General features: G+C 43.8%; 1 long non-coding RNA gene and 1 other non-coding gene across 3 annotated transcripts in view; one reads left to right on the forward strand and one right to left on the reverse strand.

Moving 5' to 3' along the window:
- LOC109550774 (uncharacterized) overlaps nucleotides 1-11,892 on the forward strand; it is a 55,811-nt gene extending 43,919 nt beyond the window's left edge. For both annotated transcript variants that reach the window (XR_012333866.1, XR_012333867.1), the window contains one exon: nucleotides 9,841-11,892. This is a non-coding gene — a long non-coding RNA (uncharacterized lncRNA). The remainder of the gene's footprint in view (nucleotides 1-9,840) is intronic.
- LOC117313696 (U6 spliceosomal RNA) lies at nucleotides 548-654 on the reverse strand. Its single transcript, XR_004528280.1, has one exon. It is a non-coding gene; the product is annotated as a U6 spliceosomal RNA (small nuclear RNA).
- Nucleotides 11,893-12,155: the final 263 nt, after the last annotated feature.

Consider the following 12,155-nt stretch of genomic DNA (forward strand, 5'->3'; position numbering starts at 1 on the left):
GAAGAGAATGAATCCAAATCAAATGAAAAACCAAGAGGTGAACAATTTTTTTAAAAATTTATTCGGGAGTTCCCTGATGGTCCAGTGGTTAGGGCTTGGCGCTATCACTGTCGTGGTCTAGGTTCAATCCCTGGTCATGGAACTAAGATCCCGCAAGCTGCGTGGTATAGCCCCCTCCAAAATTTTTTTTTTATTGAAGTATAGTTGATTTATAATGTGTTAATTTCTGCTGTACAGCAAAGTGATTCAGTTATTTACATATATACATGTATATATATATTCTTTTTCATATTCTTTTCCATTATGGTTTATCACAGGAGATTGAATATAGTTCCTTGTGCTATACAGTAGGACCTTGTTGTTTATCCATTCCATATATAATAGTTTGCATCTGCTAATTCCAAACTCCCAATCCTTCCCTCCCCTATGCCCCCTCCCCGTTGGCAACCACAAGTCTGTTCTCTATGTCTGTGAGTCTGTTTCTGTTTCGTAGGAAAGTTCATCTGTGTCATATTTTAGATTCCATATATGTGATATATGATATTTGAAAAACATGGAACCCTTCACGAATTTGCATGTCATCCTTGTGCAGGGGCCATGCCAATCTTCTCTGGACCATTCCGATTTTAGTATATGTGCTGCCGAAGCAAGCACAGGACGGGGTTGAAGTGGGTCCCCCTCCTCCCCTCCAATTCATGTCTATCCATGACCTATGAATGTGACCTTGTTTGGAAATAGGATCTTTGCAGATGCAATCAAGTTAAGATGAGGACACGTTGGATTGGGATAGGCCATCTTATAACGAGAGGGAGACAGAGACACAGACACAGAGAGAAGAAGGTCATTGAGACCGTGGGGGCAGAGACTGGAGTAATGGAACTTCAAGCTGAGGAAACCCAAGGATGGCCAGCAACCCCTGGAAGCTAGAAGAAGCAAGGAGAGATTCTCCCCTACAGGTTTCAGAGGGAGCATGGTCCTGCCAACACCTTGATTTCAGACTTCTGGCCTCCAGAACGGGGTGAGAATAGTTACTCTAAGCTACCTCATTTATGGTGCCTTGTTACAGCAACACTAGGAAACTAATACAGCATGTTAAAAATCATCCATTTGAGAAAAGTCAATGTCATTAACTCTAATTAGTTCTTAGACATCTCTAGGTCTGAGATTTAGGTGGAAATATTGCCTTATGCCTGTGACCTTTAAAGATATGAGTTTTTAAAAGATAACAGTGAAAACTCAACGAGTTGCCATGTCAGGAGACCTTATAGGTATAACCTGGGTTTTTCTGACCCTGGTCACTGGTTCCAGCTCCCTGGAAAGACCCATTTTCCTCCACACATTTTTAGAAGGCCCCAGTGCAGGGCCCTGACTGGGTGATGCAAGGGGTGCAGGGCAAGTGCTTCCCTAAATGCTGTGCCCCAGGGTTTGACTTTACTGTACTTATAGCCCCTCCCCAGAGTGCTCACAAGTGTGCATGAACAAAAAGACATTGTCGAAACCATACCGAAGACACCCTGGATGAGACTTCCCCGGTGGGCAGTTAGAATCTGCATTTCATGAAACTTTCCAGGTGACTCTGAGGCTGACCCAGGTTCCCTGGCTCTATTTGTTCCAAGTATTAGGCCTCTTTTTTTTTTTTTTGGCCATGCCAAGGGGTTTGCGGGATCTTAGTTCCCTGACCAGGGATTGAACCCAGGGCCTCAGCAGTGAAAGCACCCAGTCCTAACCATTGGATCTCCAGGGTCACAATGAGGCCCAGAAATATGATTAAAAATATCTTTTTGCCTTATACTTGCCATATTCACATGGGTTTAAAGTGCAAATATTCCAAGGAAAGATAACACATTGTCGTGCAGCAGGGGAGCCTGGGGGACCTAGGGCAAAGGAGAGGTTGGAAATGAAGAACAAATGAAAGAAAGACTGTATAAGCTCAATAACAAAAAAACAAACAACCCAATCCAAAAATGGGCAGAAGACCTAAATAGACATTTCTCCAAAGAAGATATACAGACTGCCAACAAACACATGAAAGAATGCTCAACATCATTAATCATTAGAGAAATGCAAATCAAAACTACAATGAGATATCATCTCACACCAGTCAGAATGGCCATCATCAAAAAATCTAGAAACAATAAATGCTGGAGAGGGTGTGGAGAAAAGAGAACCCTCTTGCACTGTTGGTGGGAATGTAAATTGGTACAGCCACTATGGAGAACAGTATGGAGGTTCCTTAAAAAACTAAAAATAGAACTACCATACGACCCAGCAATCCCACTACTGGGCATATACCCTGAGAAAACCATAATTCAAAAAGAGTCATGTACCAAAATATTCATTGCAGCTCTATTTACAATAACCAGGACATGGAAGCAACCTAAGTGGCCATCAACAGATGAATGGATAAAGAAGATGTGGCACATATATACAATGGAATATTACTCAGCCATAAAAAGAAACGAAATTGAGTTATTTGTAGTGAGGTGGATGGACCTAGAGTCTGTCATACAGAGTGAAGTAAGTCAGAAAGAGAAAAACAAATACCATATGCTAACACACATATATGGAATCTAAGAAAAAAAAAAAGGTCATGAAGAACCTAGGGGTAAGACAGGAATAAAGACACAGACCTACTAGAGAATGGACTTGAGGATATAGGGCAGGGGAAGGGTAAGCTGTGACGAAGTGAGAGAGAGGCATGGACATATATACACCACCAAACGTAAGGTAGATAGCTAGTGGGAAGCAGCCGCATAGCACAGGGAGATCAGCTCAGTGCTTTGTGACCAGCTAGAGGGGTGGGATAGGGAGGGTGGGAGGGAGGGAGATGCAAGAGGGAAGATATATGGGAACATATGTATATGTATAACTGATTCACTTTGTTATAAAGCAGAAACTAACACACCATTGTAAAGCAATTATACTCCAATAAAGATGTGGGAAAAAAAAGACTATAGTAAGGAAGGTACAAAGAATTAATGAGATTTCATTTGCATGAAATATCCAGAATAGGCAAATGCACAGAGACTAAAAGTAGATCAGTAGTTGCCAGGGGTTGGGGAGACCAGGGAATGTGGAGTAAGTGTTTGATGCGTTCAGAGCTTCCTTTTTGGGAGATGAAAAATTCTGGAATCTTCAGTAGATGAGTGGATAGGTACAGTGCAGTACATCAGACAATGGAATGTTATTCAGCACTGAAAGGAAATGAGGTATGAAGCCATGAAAAGAAATGGAGGAAACTTAAGTGCATATGACTAAGTGAAATAAACCAATCTGAGAAGGCTACGTACTATATGATTCCAACTATAAGACATTCTGGAAAAGGCAAAACTGTGGAGACAATAAAAAGATCAATGATTGTTAGTGAGAAGGGAGAGGTTGACTACGTGGGAGCACAGAGGGTTTTTAGGGCAGTGAAAATACTCTGTATGATACTATAATGATGGATGCATGTCATTACACATTTGTCCAAACCCATAGAATGTACAACACCAAGGGTGGACCCTAATGTATATATGGACTAAGGTGACTCAAATGCCTTGGTAGCCTATCTAAGTAAACCAAAACCTAGCCACTCAAATCCCAGAAAATAAAATTTAAGAACAAACGGTCAGGACTTCCCTGGCAATCCAGTGGTTGAGACTCCACGCTTCCAATGCAGGGGGTGTGGGTTTGATCCCTGGTCAGGGAGCTAAGATCCCACGTGCCACGTGCCAAAAAGCAAAAAAACAAAAAAACACAAAAACAAACAGTCAGCTAGTTTTGCCCCCCAAAAGCAACTGCTCAAGCTATAGCCAATCAAATAATTTCTTCGCTTTCTTTCCAAGTCTCCTCCTATAAAAGCCTTTCTACTAGCTCCTGTAGGTGGAGTGCTTCTAACAGCTTTTGGTTCGGTACTGCCCGATTCAAACTGATGTTTGCTCAGATAAACTCTTCAAAGGTGTAATGTGCCTTAGTTTATCAGTTTATCTTTTAACAATCACTATGTGCTGGGTGTGCACACAGTTGGGAAGAACAGCTCTAGGACACCCTCCAGCTCCAGGATGCTGTGGTGAAAGTGACCAGACAGTCAACAGAAGACTCAGAGGAAAAAAAAAAAAAAAGACTCAGAGGAAGTCTCAGGTTGTTAATTAGATTTTCTGAATCCACGAACACTTTCTCTGCCAGCCTACCGAAATGTGGCTTTTTTTTTTTTTTGCACCTTGGTTTTATTCACTCTACAATTTATTTCAGAGGTATTTTCATATCAGCACATTCTTAATGATGCATTACAGTCAGATTTGCTATAAAAGAGCACGAATTTGTGCCAGTACAATTGATACATTAGGGAACTATCTGAGGATAATGGGAATTTTACATTTGCTTATGCATGATTTCTTCTGCAAGAAACGCTAACTGAACACAGAAAACCACACACTGCTGAAATGAAGCCATGGAAGGAAACTGCACACAGGTACACACCTCCAACATCCTCCAGGGACCAAGTTTACTGCTGTGTTATGAGCTACACCCTGGCAGATGTGGTCCTTTTAAAGAAAAAACTCCACCTACGGAAGGTGGAGTCCACCGCACCCGCCCCGATCTGATTTCACTTCTGCAAACTAAATGCCTGAACCTCTTTTTTCTGGACAGCTCATTCCAGAACACTGGAACAGTAAAATCACAAGTAGCTGAGACATTTCAAGAGGCTTTCAAACTTCTTAAATGCAAGAGAATCATATTTTCTTCTGACATTAAAAGGATTCTGAACTCATACGTGGCAGGATCAGATTAGCGCCATCGGAGGAAAAGTGACAAAACTATGTGGCCAGGAGGGGGCGCCTGGCGTGCGTGCAGCTGGGAGCCTGGCAACGGAGAAGCAGCTTTCTGGAAAAGTGAATCCCGTGAGCCATGACTTTCCAGAGAAGGGAGGTTCCTCCAGCATTGCTGGCAGCAAGGAGACTGAGGGAGTGCGGGGTTTGGGGCGGGAGGGAATCTTACTGGCCCAAGAGCAAACCAGAAAAATGAAGAATGACTTTTTTTTTTTCATCTCCCACTCACTCTTCAAATAAGTTGGAGGTTCTTAAACTCCTTGGGGTGTCCAAGAATCACCCAAGATGTTTTGAAATTGTAAATGTAATGATGGACCCCAACCCAAGATTCAGATCTATGAAGTTCACATTAAAAGAAGCATCCCAGGGGATCCTGATGTAGGTGTGGTCCTTAGGTCACAGCCATAATTATTTTAGGAGAAACAAGCACATTTCACAACTTCAGGTTTGTGATACGCATAGAATAGGATAGTTATACAGGTAGTTGTAGAAGTCCCAGTAGGGGCCTATAGTTAGAGAGGGAAACCTAGGAAACTTAGGGAGACCACTGTAAGTTAATGATGGCTCAAGAAAGCTATTGGAACAAAGCAGCCTTGCTTAACTATAAAGCCATAAATAAAAGTACGAGATATGCCCCAGGCCATTAGATGGAAGAAAAATGTCCCCACCCTTCTACTGATTTGAATAAGTGCTATGATAATCCTAGTTTGACTTCATAGGGTCAGACACTCTCCTGCCTGATATGAAGAAGGAACTAGTGATGTAAGCCTCACATCTACTGGAATAAGGCCGTCTTTTCCCCTCCCCCTTTCCTTTGACCATAAAATTGTAGCCCACTTAATCCTCAAGGCAGAGCTCCCTCGCCTGCCGGCTTGCATCTCTTACAAGCATCCTAAGTTAAGAAATCTACTTCTTTCCTATCACTTTGCCTCTCGCTGAATTCCTTCTGCACCGAGACGCAGAACCTGAGCCTCAGTAAGTCCAGACGTCAGGTTAGAGTCCCAAGCAGGGCTTTGGCCCGGTTCAAATCCTGGCCACATAGGTTGAAGTCCCAAGCTGGGTTTTGGCCGGGTTTGAGCCCCGGCTGCGTGGTTTGAGTCCCAATCTGAGTTTTACACGGTTTCAACTTGGGCATGATAATTGACATTGAATTTCACCTCTCAGTTTACAAAGGGCTTTTATATCACAGGTCTTGTTTGGGACTCAAAATGACCCCTTTCTCTTTTTTTCGGTCATGCTGCGCAGCTTGTGGGATTTATTAGTTGCCCAAGCCCTCGGCAGTGAGAGCACGAAGTCCTAACCACTGGACCGCCAGGATATTCCCCAGAATGACCGTTTTATTGAGGTAGAAACTGAGGAGTCTTACAAGCCAGCCCACAAGCCCAGTTCCCGCTTCCGAATCCCATGTCCTCAGCCCCAGGCAGCCTCACTGGGGGCCCCATCAAAAAGAGACCACGACTGGGTTACCTCAGTGCTTCTCAAAACCTGAGAATATAATCAATAAGCTCCAAGGATATACTATACACTGGGAATATAGCCAATATTTTCTAATAACTATAAATGGAATATAACCTTTAAAAATTGTGAATCACTATGTTGTACACCTGAAATTTGTATACTGTTGTATAATTATACCTCAATGAAAAGCAAATAAACCAAAAAACGCCATGAGAACCAGAGCACCTGAGAACTTGTATACAGTACAGTTTTGGGGTCTCTACCCCAGACCTATGGACTCTGGAGCGGGCCCCAGGCATCTGTGTTTTAACAGGCCTCCCCAGGTGATGCTAAAATGTGAGAACCACTGGGTTACCTCAACCAGACCCTAAAACCTAATGGCATCCTCAGTGGCAAAAATTGCAGAGGGTGGAGGGGTGGGAAGGGTGAGCTGGGGCCAGCCTGTTTCTCAACCTTGCCCTCTAGTCAAGGGGAAACCAGTGCCTTGGGGCCTGCCTATTCTTTCTGCTTCTCGGAATGGCCACACGAGATTTCCACCCTTCTTCCCAGGAGGTTTATCTGATAGCGGATCAGCTTTTTCAGAGCCTGCCTGATTCTAGGCCCACTCTCACCTCCCACAGGCCATCTGGATGCTCTGAACTTCAGCCCCAGATCCGGCTTGGGGCCTGGCACAAGCTGCCCCTAAGGGGAAGGTCTGAAAGGAACACCAGCCCCACCCTCCTGGGACTGCGTCATCCATGGCTTCATCTGCCTGCCTGGGTCCTCCTGCTGGCTCACACACACTTGTAATTCTGGTTGTTTGGCGCTTTTTTTTTTTTAATTTTATTTTATGTTTTTTTTTTTTATACAGCAGGTTCTTATTAGTTATCCATTTTATACATATTAGTGTATATATGTCAATCCCCATTTCCCAATTCATCACACTGGTTGTATGGCTCTTGAAAGCTGAGAACTCCCTGCTCCCACAGGGAGATATCTGGTACCTTGTCTTGTCTGCAGAGCCTGGCTCCAAGAGCTCCTTTGTGACAGCTTTCCTGGTAACTGCGCCCCTCCCTGCCCCCCGCTGGCTTTCCAGGAAAAGTGAGCCAGCTCTTCCTCTGGGCTCCCATGACCCCTTGGGCTTACCTCATAGTGTTTACCTCACTGCACTATAAGTCTAGTGACTTGCCTGAAATCCTCTTTGGATTCCCAGTATCTGTGTCTGTTCCTGGACCAAAGTAGCGTGTCAGTAATTGTGTAACAGGGAAGAGCAAAATCTGACTCCATGTTGGATCTGTTGCTTTGACTTTAACCTTTGCTTTTCGTTGCTTTTGTTATTATAATCATCGGTAATGGCCTGCCTCAGGGAACCCTGCCCCTCTGCCTGAATGTTAAACTAAAGTGCCTTTGTTCAGCTCACAGGGAGACAATCTGACCCTGCCCACTGGTGGATGGCTGCAGAAAAGAAGAAACTAACAAATCCCCTCCCTGAGGCTGGCCAAGCCAGGCAAAACTAATGGCCCTTTTTACTTTACTTCCTCACTGCCTCCCCCTCTCTGTTCTATAAAAGAAACTGGCATCCAGACCCTGATAAGATGGTTTTTTGGGGACACTAGTCCACCATCTTCTTGGTCTGCCGTCTTTCTGAATAAAGTCGCTATTCCTTGCCTCAGCACCTCGTTTCCAGATTCATTGGCCTGTTGTGTGGTACACAAAGCGAGCTTGGACTCAGTTTTGTTAGATGGAATGAATGTCTGATTGCCTTTGATCAGTGTACCGTGCTTTATGCATCTAGATTGCTAGTACGCAAGGCAGCAGTGCTGGGGCTCAAACAAATGAGGATGCCTGGGATGGGGAGGTGAACCAGAGCATTATCACTGCCTCCTGGGTCTTTCTTATGTTAGGCTGAACAATTTAGACCCTCCTCTGCTGTCCATTCCTTTTACCTTTTGGGAACAAGTGCAGTATCCCTGGACCCTTGCTCTCCAAACCTAGGCTTCCAAGTCTTGCTGCCTGTTGAGGTAACAGCCTGTAGCTGGGTTCTCAATAAGGAGAACACATAATTTATCACCTATATTGGAGCACTGCGGAGAATGAGAGGGGGAGTATTAGTAATGGCACCAGGACAACAGGCACAAATGGGGAGGGTCACAGGAAAACCAGATGTGTTCACCCCATCTCTGAGCCACATGGGTGCTTGTGAGACAGGAAGGGGGCAGGACACAACCTTTAAAAGAATGACAGCCATTGAGGACACGACATAAATTGGTTAGAACGAACTAGGTCCAAGATGGCTGATGAATTGACTTCCACCAGACCTTGAGCCTCAATATATGCTCATTGTAACACATCAGCATGCTAAATGACACACTCACAGGTGCCATGACAGTTCCAAGGCCGACCATACAAAGTCAAAAAGTGGGCAGTGGTCCAATTCCTGGAAATCCCCACCACTTCCCCCAAATAGCTGGAATATTCCTCCCACTCATTAGCCTATGAAATTACCCACTATAGAAACCCACCCCTATAAAAACTGGCAGCACTATACCTTGGGGCCACTCTCACCTTCTGAGATGGCCCACACTCTGTCTATGGAATATAGATCTCCCTACCTTGGGGCCACTCTCACCTTCCCAGATGGCCCACACTCTGTCTATGGAATATAGATCTCCCTGAATAAACCTTCTTTCACTTTACTGTGGCTTGCTCTTTAATTCTTTCCTGTGTGAAGCTAAGAACCCACACTTGGCGGCCGTCCCAGGGACTCGCCTGAGACGTGGGATGTGACCATCCTCTCTGGCCCCACGCGTTTTCCTGCAACACTTGGGCCCACATGCATTCAGGAGCTGGGTTTGGCTAGGCTGAGCCCAGGTCGAAGCTGGACAGGGTGAGGGTGGAGGGGCAGTGAAAGGTCTCATGGTTGAGGCAACCAGCATTCTTCCGTGGGAACTAGTGCCAAATTTTGAACTGTGGGCAGGCCAGCTTAGAAAAAAAATTAAAGGTCTTATGTGATCTCCAGCTGCCTCAGTTATCTCAGTTTTGGCATTTCCTCTGCTTTCTCAGTGGGTGACCTGTCAGGGCCCCTACCACCCATTTCCCCAGATGCTCAGGGACCCCAGGAAGTCACCCAACCTAATTATAACCCCCAATCTGTCTAGCTCTTCTGTTAAAAAGCCTTTTCACACGCTTTATCTCTTTGGTGCCACACAATGGCTTTCTGGGAGGGGAATGACCGGATGTCTGTCATAGAAACACAGGACACAGCAGAGTGTGAATCAAAGGAATCCTGTGTGTATAAACATACCCTCTCCCTCACTAGGCTGTCTTCTGCATGATCAAACCATTTACTCTCTTACTGCATCCAATTAGAGGGTGATGTTATTCCCATGAGAAAATGCTTGTCCATATTTCAAAAGGGCCCCTTGAAGAAGTAGCTTCTCATGTGTACACTTACAGATGGTTACATGCTTAACAGAGGGAGGAACCCAAAGCTTAACTGTTCCAACTTGCTGCTTATTAAATGTAGTTTAAAAATAAGATAAAGTTAATCTGCAAGGATGATGCTAAAAAATATATTTTTATTTCTTTTTAGGTCACGCCACAGGATGCGGGATCTTAGTTCCCTGACCAAGGATTGAACCCGTGCCACCCGCAGTGGAAGTGTGGAGTCCTAACCACTGGACCGCCAGGGAAGTCCCAAAAGTATTTTTATATGTTGATCTTTAAATGTTAATTTCATTAGTAATCCTTTTTAATTGAAGTATAGTTGATTAACAATGTTGTGTTAATTTCCACTCTACAGCAAAATGACTCGGTTATACATATATGTACATTCTTTTTTATATTCTTTTCCATTATGGCTTATCCTAGGACATTGACTATAATTCCCTGTGCTATACAGTAGGACCTTGTTGTCCATCCATTCTCTATGTAATGTAGCTACAATGCCAGATGTCCAGTTCAGTATGGGGCCCAGGGAGAGTTAGGCCACGGCACTGGCCCTCATTTCCACAGCTAGAAGGAGGCCACCCTGGGGCTGGGACTCAGTCTCCCTGGGCCCACACCACCTTGCAGCCAGGGCCGCCTGACTGCCACCCCCAGCCCATCGCATTTGCTTGGGTCCCCATCAGCCAGAGTGGGAAGAGCATCATCTCAGCAGATAATCCTGCCTGCACTTCCCCAGTCATGACTCATCGCAGGACACACCCCTCACTCAGCACTTCCCAGCCCTGCATTCTTTTCCCTTCTCTGAATGTGCTAAGTCCCTCCCACCTCAGGGCCTTTCCCCATGCGGGTCCCCTGCTGGAAAGTTCTTCAGCCTTACAGGCTGAATCTCTCTCCATAGAGAACTGAAAGCTCTATACATGTTTCTGAGGATCATCTGTCTGTTTTCTCCACATTTAGTAGTAACTGGTACAGAATAAGTACCTAGAAATGGCCCAGGCTTTAGGTGTTCTTTCCCGTCAGCCTGAGTAGAAACTTGTGCAGGGACTCGTGAGCTGGGAAAGCTTCCAACGCTGCCATGCAATTTTGGATTTCTCCAGAAATCCATGTTATCTTTGTACCACCACAGAATGAAAAGCCAAGGGGACACGTTACCAAGCAACTATGAAAGTTCTAAATAGTTGTTTACAAACAAAAGAGACAAGTAGAATTTCTGTAACATACTGAATTTCTGAACAGCACTCATTTATTTCTTTCATACAGTGTCATTGAAAGACCTCCCTGGAAGAAGATCCTATTCACGAAAGCAACCAAAGGTATAAACTACCGAGGAATAAACTTAAAAATAAATGCTTAAAAATGATATGAAGAAAACTGTAAAACTTTGTCAAGAGACATGGGATTTTAATAAACACGGAATGAGAATCAGCAAAATTAAGATATTAAATTAACCTGTGTGTTTTGCACTATCCAAGTCAAAATCCTAACGTTAACTTTTCTAAGATTTTTACCAAATGATACTAAAGTACATCTCTATGAAGAATAATATGCAAAGATAGCCCAAAAATTCTGAAAAAGAAAAATAATGAAAAGGGGGACATGGCCCCCTCCAAACATTAAAGACGTGCACAAGAATGTTCGTAGTAGCATTATTGATGATAGCCAAAAATCATATAAAATCCAAATGCCTATCAACAGTAGAATGGATAAATTACTGCATGTTCGTAAACTGATCTACTATACAATAAAGGACGAACTCCTGCTACACCCAAAAATGTGGGTGAATCCAATAGGTAAAAATATGAGTGAAAAGCCAGCCATCAAAGAGTACTTACTGTATGATCTACTTATATATAAGATTTAAAGGAAGGTAAAACAAATCGAGTGTGATAGAAATCGGAAGAGAGGTCACCTTTCAGGAAAGCAATGACTGGTAGAAGGCACAAGAGATGCTTCTGGTATGATGTTGCCCGTGAGTATTCACTTTCTAAAAATTCAATATTAGAATTAAAAAAAAATACATCAGTGAAAATGAGCTCCCACTATACCCATCAACATAAGTTCACAAAGATAACATTGAGTGAGAGAAATCAGACACAAATGAGTACACACTGGATGATAATGTTTATACGTTAAGAGATAGTCAGAATCAATCTGTGATGTTAAACGTCAGAAGAGTTGTTATGTCTGGAAAGGTGAGAGCAGGAAAGGTTGGGGGGAGGCCTGAGAGGGGGGGGGAGGGGGATCATAGTTTTCTATTTCTCGATCTGGGTGGTATTTACACAGGTGTGCTCCCTTTGTGATACTTGATCAAACTGTCCACTTATAACTTATGCACTTTCTCTATACATGACATACTTGAATCTAAAAGGTTGTTTTTGGAGCTCTTTCCTTTTGCCTCCTTGCATTCGAGAAAGCAGGATGGGTAGCCAGCAGCTCTTCTGGAGCCATTCGAGAAAATTC

This window comes from Tursiops truncatus, chromosome 9, assembly GCF_011762595.2.
Source record: "Tursiops truncatus isolate mTurTru1 chromosome 9, mTurTru1.mat.Y, whole genome shotgun sequence".
Classification (NCBI taxonomy): domain Eukaryota; kingdom Metazoa; phylum Chordata; class Mammalia; order Artiodactyla; family Delphinidae; genus Tursiops; species Tursiops truncatus.